Here is a 13,726-nt window from a genome sequence, read left to right on the forward strand (position 1 = left end):
GTCACATCTAACTGCTGTAAAAAGAATTATTCGATATCTTATTGGCACAGTATCTTATGGATTATGGTATCCTCGCTCTAACTCGTTTAAATTAGAAGGTTTCTCAGATGCAGATTTAGCAGGTGATAAAGAAGACCGGAAAAGCACGAGTGGCACTTGTCAATTACTAGGAAAGGCTTTAATATCCTGGAACAGTAAAAAGCAAGCATCAGTCGCCTTGTCCACGACTGAAGCTGAGTACATTGCCATTGGTCAATGCTGTGCACAACTCTTGTGGATGTCACATCAATTGGGCGACTATGAACTTTCCTTCAAACCTATACAAATCTTTTGTGATAATTCTAGTGCAATTTGTCTCTCTAAAAATTCTGTGCATCATTCTAGAGCAAAGCATATAGACATTAAACATCATTTTATTAGAGATCATGTTCTTAAAGGTGACATAGAATTAGCTTTTGTTGGCACTTCTGCCCAATTAGCTGATATTTTTACTAAACCATTGTTGGAGGAAAGATTTTGTTCTTTGAGAAAATTACTTGGCATCATTTATTTTTCAAAAAACTCTTAGGACCAAAGTGTTATTTTTCAAAAACTTGTCATAATTACTCCTTTTCAGTGCATTAATTACGCAGTCAGTTTTTCCCTCTCTTTTTATTCTGTTTCCCATCAGTCTGCAGTCGAAGTTGGAAAGCCAATCATCACGTCGCTTCGACTGACACTCTTTCCTTTTCTGTACTCAACCGTCAAATCTCTTCTCTTTAAGTTAAGCCTTTTTCGGTCCCTTTCATCTCCACCTTCTTTCTTCAATCTGTACCAACCCTCTCCTCTTCCATGGCAAAATCTTCCAAAAACCCCTCTGCTTCCACCAGAAAAAGTACCCGCTCAAAGGCAAAACCCTCTTCCGCGCCTCCTGAGCAAGTAGATTTAGGGTCTGATCGTTCTGAGGGCTGTGCCTCTTCTCAAGGAGCGTACTCTGAACACTCTCAACTGTTAGGAGAAAAAGCCTCTGGTAAGCGTCCCATGGAGGATCCTCCTGCCTCTTCCACTCCAAAGAAATCGAAGTTCGATTTCTCTGCCTCACTCGATTCCGACCTAAATTTCTGGGACACCCCAAATAGGGATTTCTTTATCTCTCTCAAAGACAAGCCCATCGCCCATGGAAGAGTTGTGGATCTTGATGATATGGAGTCCCTCAACTGCAAGGTAAAGGATCTTTTCGTGTATCAAGGGTGGGAAAAATTTCTCTCTATTTCTCCGCCTAAAGTGTATGAACCCCTTCTCCGTATGTTTTATGCTAATCTTCGTTCTAGTAAACCTGATAGGCTTGAAACTATTGTTCTTGATTGTGGTCTGTTCGATTCTCTTTTCTTCTGTCGTTGCTCTGGTTTCCCTACCCTCTTTAAGAATGTCTGGCCTGAGAATTTTGAAATCACCTTTGACCAGGCTAAACAGTGTATTGCTGAAAATCCCTCTGAAACTCTTCCCAATCAATTAGGGCCTAGTGATGTGAGCTTTGAAACTAGGGTTCTTGCCCATATTGTTGCAACCACTCTTCTTCCCAGAACTGGTTCCTTCTCAATCCTCTCTCAAAGGGACACCTTCTTTGTCTACTGTCTCATCTCCAAACTCAAAATCAAGCTATCCTCCTGGGTCATAAATTTTGTGATTGAGAGTGCTGAAGATCCAACCAGTCTTCCTTTCGGTATGGCCATCACCCACATTCTGGAAGCTCATCAAATTCCGCTTTCAGACTACCCCTTTATTCATGTCTTCAAGTGCTGCAACTCTAGAGCCTTCTCGAGTATGGGGTATGTGAATGTCAAGGGTGCCTGGGTTAAGAAGGGTGAAAGTGATGCAAAGCAAACTCCTGTGGAAACCAAGCCTTCGTCTGCTGTTCTGCCCTCTCCCATTCCTGCCAACCTAAGTGAAAAGCTCAGCTCAATTGACTCCCAACTCTTAGACATCAAGTCTCTTCTGTCCTCCACTCGGTCGACTGTGGATGCTATTCATGCTATTTCAAAGGAAACAGGGTTAGATGTGTCTAAAATCAGGGTAGCTATGCAAAGGGTAAGGGAGAATGCGGTTAAAGCCTTCAAGGAGGTGCACGATAGGCTGGATGGAATGAGTATTGCTGCCAACACCAGCTTTGAACAGTTGAAGGAGGCGATTTGCAACACTCTTACTTACTTTCTGCGTCGCTGAGATGGATGTGTTTTTTAGACAATATTTTTTGTTTAAACCTTGTTTTGGCTGTGGTTGGGCTGTGCCCGTGGATGTTTTTTTTCTTCTTTTGCTTATGTGGATAATATTGCTGATCCCTCTTTGCTGATGTCAAAAAGGGGGAGAATATATATTCTGGATTGTTAACGGTTTATATGCAGGTTCACCTCGACTATGCATTCTTTATTTGTTATACAGGTTAAGTCGACTGTGCTACATGCATAGATAGTACTTCTTATTCTTTGAACAGGTTAAGTCAACTATGTTGCCCATGCATAGACAAGACTATATAGGTACAAGTCGACTGCACACATTGAGGGGGAGCCAAGTCGGCTAGTACTAACCAGGGAAGTCCACTGTTGTTTACATCCTACATTTATGTATATTATTTTGCCATCATTAAAAAGGGAGAGATTGTTAGATCATATTTTAATGATGCAATTAATATGCACGTGCAGGAGTTCAAAGAAGTAAAAAGGAACTATTGGAACGGCTATGTCGAACAAGGAAGGAAATCATTCAGAAGGGAAGCTACCTGAAATACTTACGATGTACAAGGAAAGAAACAGTACTACATCAGCAAATCAGGATTAGCTCCATGATTTTGGGAAATCAAATCTGCCATAATGGAATAAAGATTCAACGCAATCTGTGATTGACGAGTCCGATCAAATCACTGATGAACTATTGAAGCTAGAAGATCTGGACGGCGGTCAAGATTGGAAGGTCCAACAATCAAGGAAGAATCCTGTCAAACCCGTTATATGCCGAGGGAAAAGGTCTGAAGAGAAGCAACGGATAGTTCTTTATTCTTGGAAAGAATCAACTCTTTCCAAGGATCAAAACCCTTGGGTTGACAAGCCTTCACCATTGATCCTTGTATAAATTCACATTGTAACTCCATCCTTAGTATACTTTGATCAAACCAAAATAACTCTCTTCATTCTACTGCAAACAAGCATAGTAGCCTATATAGATCCGCTGTGTAACAAGTCAGGGATAGAAAGAGGGCATACAACTGGTGAGGCATTGTAGTCAAACGAGTGCTAGAGAAACTGAGCGACATACATCAAATCTGTACTCGAAAGAAAACTTATTCACTTGAAGAGAAATCCCTTGCAACCCAAGGGGATTGGATTAGCACTCACATTGAATCCGGACCAGTATAAAAATTCCTGGTGTCTTTAAATTTTTGCATTTACTTTCTGCGTATTAACTCGAATTACTATATCTGCAAGATTGCCATATTTAGTCGACTACTTAAGTTTTAAGTCAACTTGTTAACGAGTAACTTTAATTATCTACAATTCAACCCCCCCCCCCCCTTGTACTTTCAATTGGTATCAGAGCTAGGCTCACACTTTTGTTTTCTGCTTTACAGCTTGTGAGAAAAAGATCATGGCAAATCAGGTTATCATAGGAGCTCTCTTTCAGGAAGGAACTTCACAAGTAAGGCCACCTTACTTCAATGGACAACATTTTTCCCACTGGAAAATTCGAATGGAAATCTTCACCAAGGCATACGACGTCAAGGTATGGAGAGTTATCAAGAAGGGAAACTATCCACTGCCTGCCAGCACTCCACCACTCGCTGATCCTGATGACATAGACTCATACATAAAAGAACAACTGGAAGCTGTCCAAATAAATCACAAGGCAAGAAATCTTCTTCACAATGCGATAAGTGGTAAAGAATATGAGAAAATATCTAGCTGTGATACAGCCAAAGAGATGTGGGACAAACTTGAGGTTACCTACGAAGGTACCAGCAAAGTAAAGGAAACTCACATCAATATGCTAGTTCACGACTATGAACTGTTCTCAATGAAGGAAGAAGAATCCGTAGAAGAAATGTTTTCCAGGTTCAGTAAGATAATCAGCGACTTGAAAGCTTTTGGCAAACCATACACCAATGGCGATCAAGTTAGGAAAATTCTCAGAAGTCTACCAACCACTTGGCAGACCAAAGTGGTCACCCTGGAATCTCAAGATCTTAACAAGTTATCATATGATGAACTTCGANNAGGTTTATTGTACGAAGGAACAACCCGTAACAACGAATTAAACGGTACGTACGTAAANGGGTAAAAATAGGGTACCCTTAAGGTATAAGGTGTACGGTGTTTTCCCAAAACGTACACTAGACTAAGGGTGACGTAAAAAAGTTCTTTTTTAAAGGAGGTTTACAAAGATTTGATGGGTAGAAGCGTCAAATTTTGGAGATGATTAAGAGCCAAAATAGTTGGGACTAGAACTATTCCTTTCAACAACAACTGTGACATTACTGAGGTATATCTTGTTGATGGACTAAACTACAACCTCCTCAGTATAAGTCAACTCTGTGACTCAGGATATGAGGTAAAGTTTAAGAGAACAGGCTGTGCCATAGAAGACGAATCAGGTAAAATAATTCTTCCTGGAAAAAGGTACGGAAATGTTTACATACTTGATGGATTTGAAAATATAGATGGTCTCATTTGCCTAACTTCTATATCTGATGATCCCTGGTTGTGGCACAGAAGACTAGGACATGCCAGCATGCATTTGATTGAAAAATTATCCAAGCATGATTTAGTTATTGGCTTACCCAAACTGAATTTCTCTAGAACTCATATTTGTGATGCATGTCAGATGGGTAAGCAAACTAGAAACTCTTTCAAAAACAAAGACATAGTGTCTACTTCAAAACCGTTGCAATTACTTCATATGGACCTACTAGAACTGCTAGCATAGGAGGCAAGAAATATGCTTTTGTTATTGTTGATGACTTTTCACGTTTTATTTGGGTAATTTTCTTATCTCATAAAGATGAAGCCTTAAGAAATTTTGAAGTTTTCTGCAAGAGGATTGAAAGAGAAAAGGGCTATCTGATCTCAAAAATCCAAAGCGATCATGGAGGCGAGTTTGAAAGTAAAGCATTTGAAGATTTCTGTAACGATCAAGGTTACACTCACAATTTCTCTGCACTCCGCTCACCACAGCAAAATGGAGTTGTGGAAAGGAAGAACAGAACACTTCAAGACATGGCAAGAACCATGTTATTAGAACATTCACTCCCAAATCATTTCTGGGCTGAAGGTGTGAGTACTGCGTGTCACATTCTCAACCATTGTCTCATAAGGCCTATTCTGAAAAAGACTCCCTATGAACTCTGGAAAGGTAAACGTCCAAATATCAGTTACTTTTATCCATTTGGAAGCAAGTGTTTCATTCATAACAATGGTAAGGATAATCTTGGAAAATTTGATCCAAGAAGTGATGAAGGTATCTTCCTTGGTTATTCATTAAATAGCAGATCTTTCAGAGTCTTTAATAAACGTACTTTATGCGTAGAAGAATCTGTTCATGTTATATTCGATGAAAATAATCCCTTGGTCGAGAAAGGCATTAATGCAGGTGACGAAGATCAAACTCAAGAAGTTCAGGACAAAGGAAAATCACAGGAGTCAACTAATCCTGCAGAAGTGGTTGAGTCGACTGAACAAATTAGCAATAACACTCCAGAACAATGTACGGAGTCAACTACAAGCACCGTTCGACTAAATGAATGGAGAAATGAAACTGAATATCCACAGAAATATATCATAGGAGATCCAAACGAAGGAATGAAAACCAGGGCTGCCCTTAAAAAGAAAGCAAACATTGCTTTGATCTCTCAAATAGAGCCAAAAAAACAGGAACAAACTGACCGAAGAAGGACAAGTCATAAGGAACAAAGCCAGATTAGTTGCTCAAGGCTACTCACAACAAGAAGGAGTCGACTACGATGAAACCTTTGCCCAGTAGCTCGATTAGAGTCTATACGAATCCTGTTAGCTTATGCATCATTTAAGGGATTCAGATTGTTTCAAATGGATGTCAAAAGCGCTTTTCTGAATGGATTCATCGAAGAGGAAGTTTTTGTGAAACAACCCCCAGGCTTTGAAGACTCAAAATTCCCTTATCATGTGTACAAGCTTACTAAGGCCCTATACGGACTGAAACAGGCTCCACGTACTTGGTATGACAGGTTAAGTACCTTCCTTGTTGATCATGGGTTCACCAGAGGTAAAATTGATACTACTCTATTCATTAAACGATCAACAGAAGGTAATCTTATCATTCAAATTTATGTTGATGACATTATCTTTGGTAGTGCTAACTCTCTTATGTGCAAGGAATTTGCAAACCTCATGTAAAGCGAATTTAAAATGAGCATGATGGGTGAACTCACATTTTTCCTTGGGCTTCAAATTCATCAATCTGAAGAAGGAACCTTCATCTGTCAAACTAAATATACAAAGGAGCTGATCCAAAAATTTGGCATGAGCAATGCAAAATCAATTGGCACTCCTATGAGTCCGGCTACAAATTTCGATAAGGACGAACAGGGTACTCCAGTTGATGAAACAAAATATAGAGGAATGATTGGATCACTATTGTATCTGACCGCAAGTCGACCAGATATTACGTTCAGCGTTTGTAAATGTGCCAGGTTTCAGTCGGCTCCCAAGTAGTCACATCTAACTGCTGTAAAAAGAATTATTCGATATCTTATTGGCACAGTATCTTATGGATTATTGTATCCTCGCTCTAACTCGTTTAAATTAGAAGGTTTCTCAGATGCAGATTTAGTAGGTGATAAAGAAGACCGGAAAAGCACGAGTGGCACTTGTCAATTACTAGGAAAGGCTATAATATCCTGGAACAGTAAAAAGCAAGCATCAGTCGCCTTGTCCACTACTGAAGCTGAGTACATTACCATTGGTCAATGCTGTGCACAACTCTTGTGGATGTCACATCAATTGGGTGACTATGAACTTTCCTTCAAACCTATACAAATCTTTTGTGATAATTCTAGTGCAATTTGTCTCTCTAAAAATCCTGTGCATCATTCTAGAGCAAAGCATATAGACATTAAACATCATTTTATTAGAGATCATGTTCTTAAAGGTGACATAGAATTAGCTTTTGTTGGCACTTCTGCCCAATTAGCTGATATTTTTACTAAACCATTGTTGGAGGAAAGATTTTTTTCTTTGAGAAAATTACTTGGCATCATTTGTTTTTCAAAAAACTCTTAGGTCCAAAGTGTTATTTTTCAAAAACTTGTCATAATTACCCCTTTTCAGTGCATTAATTACGCAGTCAATTTTTTTCCCTCTCTTTTTATTGTGTTTCCCATCAGTCTGCAGTCGAAGTTGGAAAGCCAATCATCACGTCGTTTGGACTGACACTCTTTCCTTTTCTATACTCAACCGTCAAATCTCTTCTCTTTAAGTTAAGCCTTTTTCGGTCCCTTTCATCTCCACCTTCTTTCTTCAATCTGTACCAACCCTCTCCTCTTCCATGGCAAAATCTTCCAAAAACCCCTCTGCTTCCACCAAAAAAAGTACCCGCTCAAAGGCAAAACCCTCTTCCGCGCCTCCTGAGCAAGTAGATTTAGGGTCTGATCGTTCTGAGGGCTGTGCCTCTTCTCAAGGAGCGTACTCTGAACACTCTCAACTATTAGGAGAAAAAGCCTCCAGTAAGTGTCCCATGGAGGATCCTCCTGCCTCTTCCACTCCAAAGAAATCGAAGTTCGATTTCTCTGCCTCACTCGATTCTGACCTAAATTTCTGGGACACCCCAAATAGGGATTTCTTTATCTCTCTCAAAGACAAGCCCCTATCACCCTAGTGGAAACGAGTACGTGGTAATCTTGATGAATGTCGAGTCCCTCAACTGCAAGGTAAGGATCTTTCGTGTATCAAGGTGGGAAAATTTCTCTCTATTTCTCCGCCTAAAGTGTATGAACCCCTTGTCCGTATGTTTTATGCTAATCTTCGTTCTAGTAAACCTGATAGGCTTGAAACTATTGTTCTTGATTGTGGTCTGTTCGATTCTCTTTTCTTCTGTCGTTGCTCTGGTTTCCCTACCCTCTTTAAGAATGTCTGGCCTGAGAATTTTGAAATCACCTTTGACCAGGCTAAACAGTGTATTGCTGAAAATTCCTCTGAAACTCTTCCCAATCAATTAGGGCCTAGTGATGTGAGCTTTGAAACTAGGGTTCTTGCCCACATTGTTGCAACCACTCTTCTCCCCAGAACTGGTTCCTTCTCAACCCTCTCTCAAAGGGACACCTTCTTTGTCTACTGTCTCATCTCCAAACTCAAAATCAAGCTGTCCTCCTGGGTCATAAATTTTATGATTGAGAGTGCTGAAGATCCAACCAGTCTTCCTTTCGGTATGGCCATCATCCATATTCTGTAAGCTCATCAAATTCCGCTTTCAGACTACCCCTTTGTTCCTGTCTTCAAGTGCTACAACTCTAGAGCCTTCTCGAGTATGGGGTATGTGAATGACAAGGGTGCCTGGGTTAAGAAGGGTGAAAGTGATGCAAAGCAAACTCCTGTGGAAACCAAGCCTTCGTCTGCTGTTCTGCCCTCTCCCATTCCTGCCAACCTAAGTGAAAAGCTCAGCTCCATTGACTCCCAACTCTTAGACATCAAGTCTCTTCTGTCCTCCACTCAGTCGACTGTGGATGCTATTCATGCTATTTCAAAGGAAACAGGGTCAGATGTGTCTAAAATCAGGGTAGCTGTGCAAAGGGTAAGGGAGAATGCGGTTAAAGCCTTCAAGGAGGTGCACGACAGGCTGGATGGAATGAGTATTGCTGCCAACACCAGCTTTGAACAGTTGAAGGAGGCGATTTGCAACACTCTTACTTACTTTCTGCGTCGCTGAGATGGATGTGTTTTTCAGACAATATTTTTTGTTTAAACCTTGTTTTGGCTGTGGTTGGGCTGTGCCCGTGGATGTTTTTTTTCTTCTTTTGCTTATGTGGATAATATTGTTGATCCCTCTTTGCTGATGTCAAAAAGGGGGAGAATATATATTTTGGATTGTTAACGGTTTATGTGCAGGTTCACGTCGACTAGCATTCTTTATTTGTTATACAGGTTAAGTCGACTATGCTACATGCATAGATAGTACTTCTTATTCTTTGAAAAGGTTAAGTCAACTATGCTGCCCATGCATAGACAAGACTATATAGGTACAAGTCAACTGCACACATTGAGGGGGAGCCAAGTCGGCTAGTACTAACCAGGGAAGTCAACTGTTGTTTACATCCTACATTTATGTATATTATTTTGCCATCATCATAAAGGGAGAGATTGTTAGATCATATTTTAATGTTGCAATTAATATGCACGTGCAGGAGTTCAAAGAAGTAAAAAGGAACTATTGGAACGGCTATGTCGAACAAGGAAGGAAATCATTTAGAAGGGAAGCTGCCTGAAATACTTACGATATACAAGGAAAGAAACAGTACTACATCAGCAAATCAGGATTAGCTCCATGATTTTGGGAAATCAAATCTGCCATAATGGAATAAAGATTCAACGCAAACTGTGATTGACGAGTCCGATCAAATCACTGATGAACTATTGAAGCTAGAAGATCCGGATGGCGGTCAAGATTGGAAGGTCCAACAATTAAGGAAGAATCCTGTCAAACTCGTTATATGCCGAAAGAAAAAGTCTGAAGAGAAGCAACGGATAGTTCTTTATTCTTGGAAAGAATCAACTATTTCCAAGGATCAAAACCCTTGGGTTGACAAGCCTTCACCATTGATCCTTGTATAAATTCATAGTGTAACTCCATCCTTAGTATACTTTGATCAAACCAAAATAACTCTCTTCATTCTACTGCAAACAAGCATAGTAGCCTATATAGATCTGCTGTGTAACAAGTCAGGGATAGAAAGAGGGCATACAACTAGTGAGGCATTGTATCAAACGAGTGCTAGAGAAACTGAGCGACATACATCAAATCTGTACTCGAAAGAAAACTTATTCACTTGAAGAGAAATCCCTTACAACCCAAGGGGATTGGATTAGCATTCACATTGAATCCGAACCAGTATAAAAATTCCTGGTATCATTAAATTTTTGCATTTACTTTTTGCTTATTACCTCGAATTACTATATCTGCAAGATTGCCATATTTAGTCGACTACTTAAGTTTTAAGTCAACTTTTTAACGATTAACTTTAATTATCTACAATTCACCCCCCTCTTGTACTTTCAATCAGTAGGCAAGCTTGATTAGGACTTCCTCTCTGAGTTATGTAATATATCTCACTCTGCTACCATGCTTAGGATCAGAATTTAGACCTTAATTGTGTATGAGTCATGCTGTTTGTGTGTACTTTTTGTGGAGGTATATCTGAGCCTTTTATTTGTCTTCTATGCTCCCCTTTAATTGAAGTCCTATCTTTTTATTATATGTCGCTTTAGTATTTTACCTTTAAACTTGAGGGTCTGCCTAGAACCCCCTTTTTATAGGATAGGAGTCCTAAATTCCTCCGGAACTGATAGGAAGGGACGGGTAACAGCATGCAATAGGGGTCGAGACCAACCCTCGCTTTAATTACCTTCATGGGGCGGGAAAGGATAGATGTGGATATGATGACCGGTGCGCTAATGCCACGCGTAGCCCCTTTCCAAGGAGTGATTACCGGGAATTGCATTGATTTGATCCATATTATAAACAAACCTAGGATACCCCTTAACATTCACAAATATGCTTAGATTGTAATTCTTTTCAAAGTCTAGCTTTTCGTTAACTGTTTTTCAAACATCCGTGTACTTAAAATTTATATTCCCTATTATTTGAGTCGTACTTGTTTATTTGCTAAATTGTACAAATCCACAGAAGCTGTTTGGCCGGGAACCACACTGGTGGATCCTGTGGGGTGCCTAACACCTTCCTCTTAGGATAATTTCAAGCTCTTACCCTGTCTCTGGTTACCAAACGCAGTTATAAATGAATCCTATAGGTGCCCTAATGCACCTTAAATCGTTAGGTGGCAACTCTTCAAAATGCAAACCCCTTTCCCAAAAGGAACGAGTTATCTCAACCAAAAATGTCATAAACCCGATTTTGCGAGAAAAAGGGGGCGCAACACTCTTCTCGAAGTTGTATGCAATCCTCGGTCCTATGACCGTGAGTGCTGTGATATTTGCATATCAAGTTAGGGTTCCTTTGTGAAGGGTCTGACAGTATGGGTTTTGGCCACCTGGTATCTTTGATTCTGCCTATGGCGGACACTATGCCTGAGACGTCGATGCTAAAATTGTACCCGGATAGCCGGGGTGCCTCTGCCGGCCTAGTATGCCTATCGAACCCGGCTTTGCTCATAAGTCCCCGGGAAACTTGACCTCGATCTAACCTTCGATCCCCTCGAGGCACATTACGCTTTGGGGCGTTCATTCGATCCTCTATATAAGCCCGGTATCTTTCCTTTTTCGATCTTGACTCCCTTTCCGTAAACCTTTGTTCCTTTGTCAAAAGCCTGCTAGGATATACCGAGCCCGAAGGGGCTCCTAATTGGTCGTCTTTGACCCTGATCTTCGATTGGTACCTGTTGTGTACATCCGCCCAAGTCACAGCGGGATATTCGATCAAATTTTGTTTTAGCTGCTTCGAAGCTACCGAGCTTCATTCGTTCAAGCCCTGAGTGAAGGCCTGCACTGCCCAGTCATTGGAGACCGATGGTAATTCCATTCTCTCCATCTGAAAGCGAGATACGAATTCCCTTAGCATCTCGTTTTTCCTTTGTTTGATTTTGAAGACATCAGACATCCTGGTGGCAACCTTGATGGCACCGGTATGTGCCCTTACAAAAGAGTATGCCAACATGGCAAATGAATCTATCGAGTTCAGGGGTGTTGACACCCAATTTTGCCCTACCTATATTTTTCAATACGCAAAATACTTTCCAAACAGCATATATGTGCATATATAAGTATATCCAAGTCTTTTATTATTATTTTTTTACAATTTTCAAAGATTTAAGTTGATTTATTTTTCCCTTTGTTATCTATAAAATCTCAATAATTACTTCCAAAACTATCATTTTGGTAATTTACCTATTGTTTTTCTCATATTTATGTTAAATGTAGCCAAGGGAATTTTTATACATTTTTTACAAATTTATTTAGCATTTTTTAAGCTAAATTGCATATAATTGCAACATTAGCCCCTTTTAATATCTCATTGCGTTTATATTCATAAAAATCAAGCCCAATATTTTTAAATTGATAATTAAAATTTATAAATCTTTTTAATACTTTTAATTTGTCCTTAGAAATTATTTTCTTATTTTTTACAAATTAAAATAGGGAAAGTGGCTATTTAAATTATAGCCAGATTTGGCTTTCAGTTGTAGCCTAAATTGAACTCAACCCAGCCCAATTTCATACCCAATTAAGCCGACCCAAACACCAAATACACCTACCGACCCAGAACCAATTAAATCATCAACGGCCCGTATTGATTCTTGCCTTTTTTAATCCTAAACCACCCCCAACCCTAATCATTTTCCAGAATCCGCCGCCCTAAGATCCTCTCCTCTCAGCAACTTTCAACCAAACCCTAGCCGTCAACCGCCGACCCCCCATCTCCGGCCATCTCCGGTCACCTCTCATCGTCTCTTAAGCCTTCAATGGCTTCTCTCTTGCATATCTTGACTGATTCTATGAGTTTTCTACATCTTTAACTCGTCGATGTTGAAAACCCTAATTTTTTTTAAGGGGTTCTTTGTTTGGTTTTGTGTATCAGCATGACTGGCCGGTTCTCGTTTTGTTTTTCTGTGATTTTTCGTGACTATCTTGCCTTGATATGTTTCTACTCAGTTTCTTAGCCTAAACTTACACTGATTCCATGTGCTTGTGTTCATCTTAATTGTTCAAAACATGCCTCTTTCTCATTGAATCAGTATTGTTTGACTCTCATGTTTGCTAGAGTTGTATGCCGACTCTTAACCATCTATGTCTTACTTTATTTATATGCAAAACATTGACTCATGACTTTCTTTTAATTGATTCTGATTTCCCTGTTTCTTGGTCTGATTTGAACACTTTCCCTTAAACGTTCGATTCCTACCCTATCTACTCAATTTGGTTGATTTGTGTACCTTTTCCACATTGGTTTTTGATTCTTACTGACTATCTCCATATTTAGACTTTTCTGAACTTAACCCTAATTTTTTACCCTATACTTACTGAATTTGAAATCTTTCCTTGTTGGTCGTACATTGAATTCTTTTTTTATTTGTTACTTGTCCTTACCGTTTGAACTAATTCCCTTAAATTATGGGAGTGCTTGTACTGATTTTTCTCTAATTGATTCTGAGTTTCATAATTACTATGCTATTATGATTCATGCCTTATTTTACCTAGTTTCAAACTACTATATATACATACTCTCTCATTAACACAAACACACGAACTTTCTGGTTCTGAACACACACTTACACTCAAAAAGAAAATTCTCTCTCTTGCTTATTACTACTTGTGCTACTATTTTCTTAGCCGGCGGAAAGCCAAGGCTATACTTTGAAGTCCTGCTTACTTTTTTTACTGCACTTTGCTTCTTTAATTGGTATGTTTTGATTAATTTTCAGCATCAACAACATGTTTCTTTACTGTTTCTTTCCTTCCAGCCTGCCTCCTGTTTGTATTTAGCTAGTTCCATTATT

Source organism: Nicotiana attenuata, unplaced genomic scaffold (genome assembly GCF_001879085.1).
Source record: "Nicotiana attenuata strain UT unplaced genomic scaffold, NIATTr2, whole genome shotgun sequence".
Lineage (NCBI taxonomy): Eukaryota > Viridiplantae > Streptophyta > Magnoliopsida > Solanales > Solanaceae > Nicotiana > Nicotiana attenuata.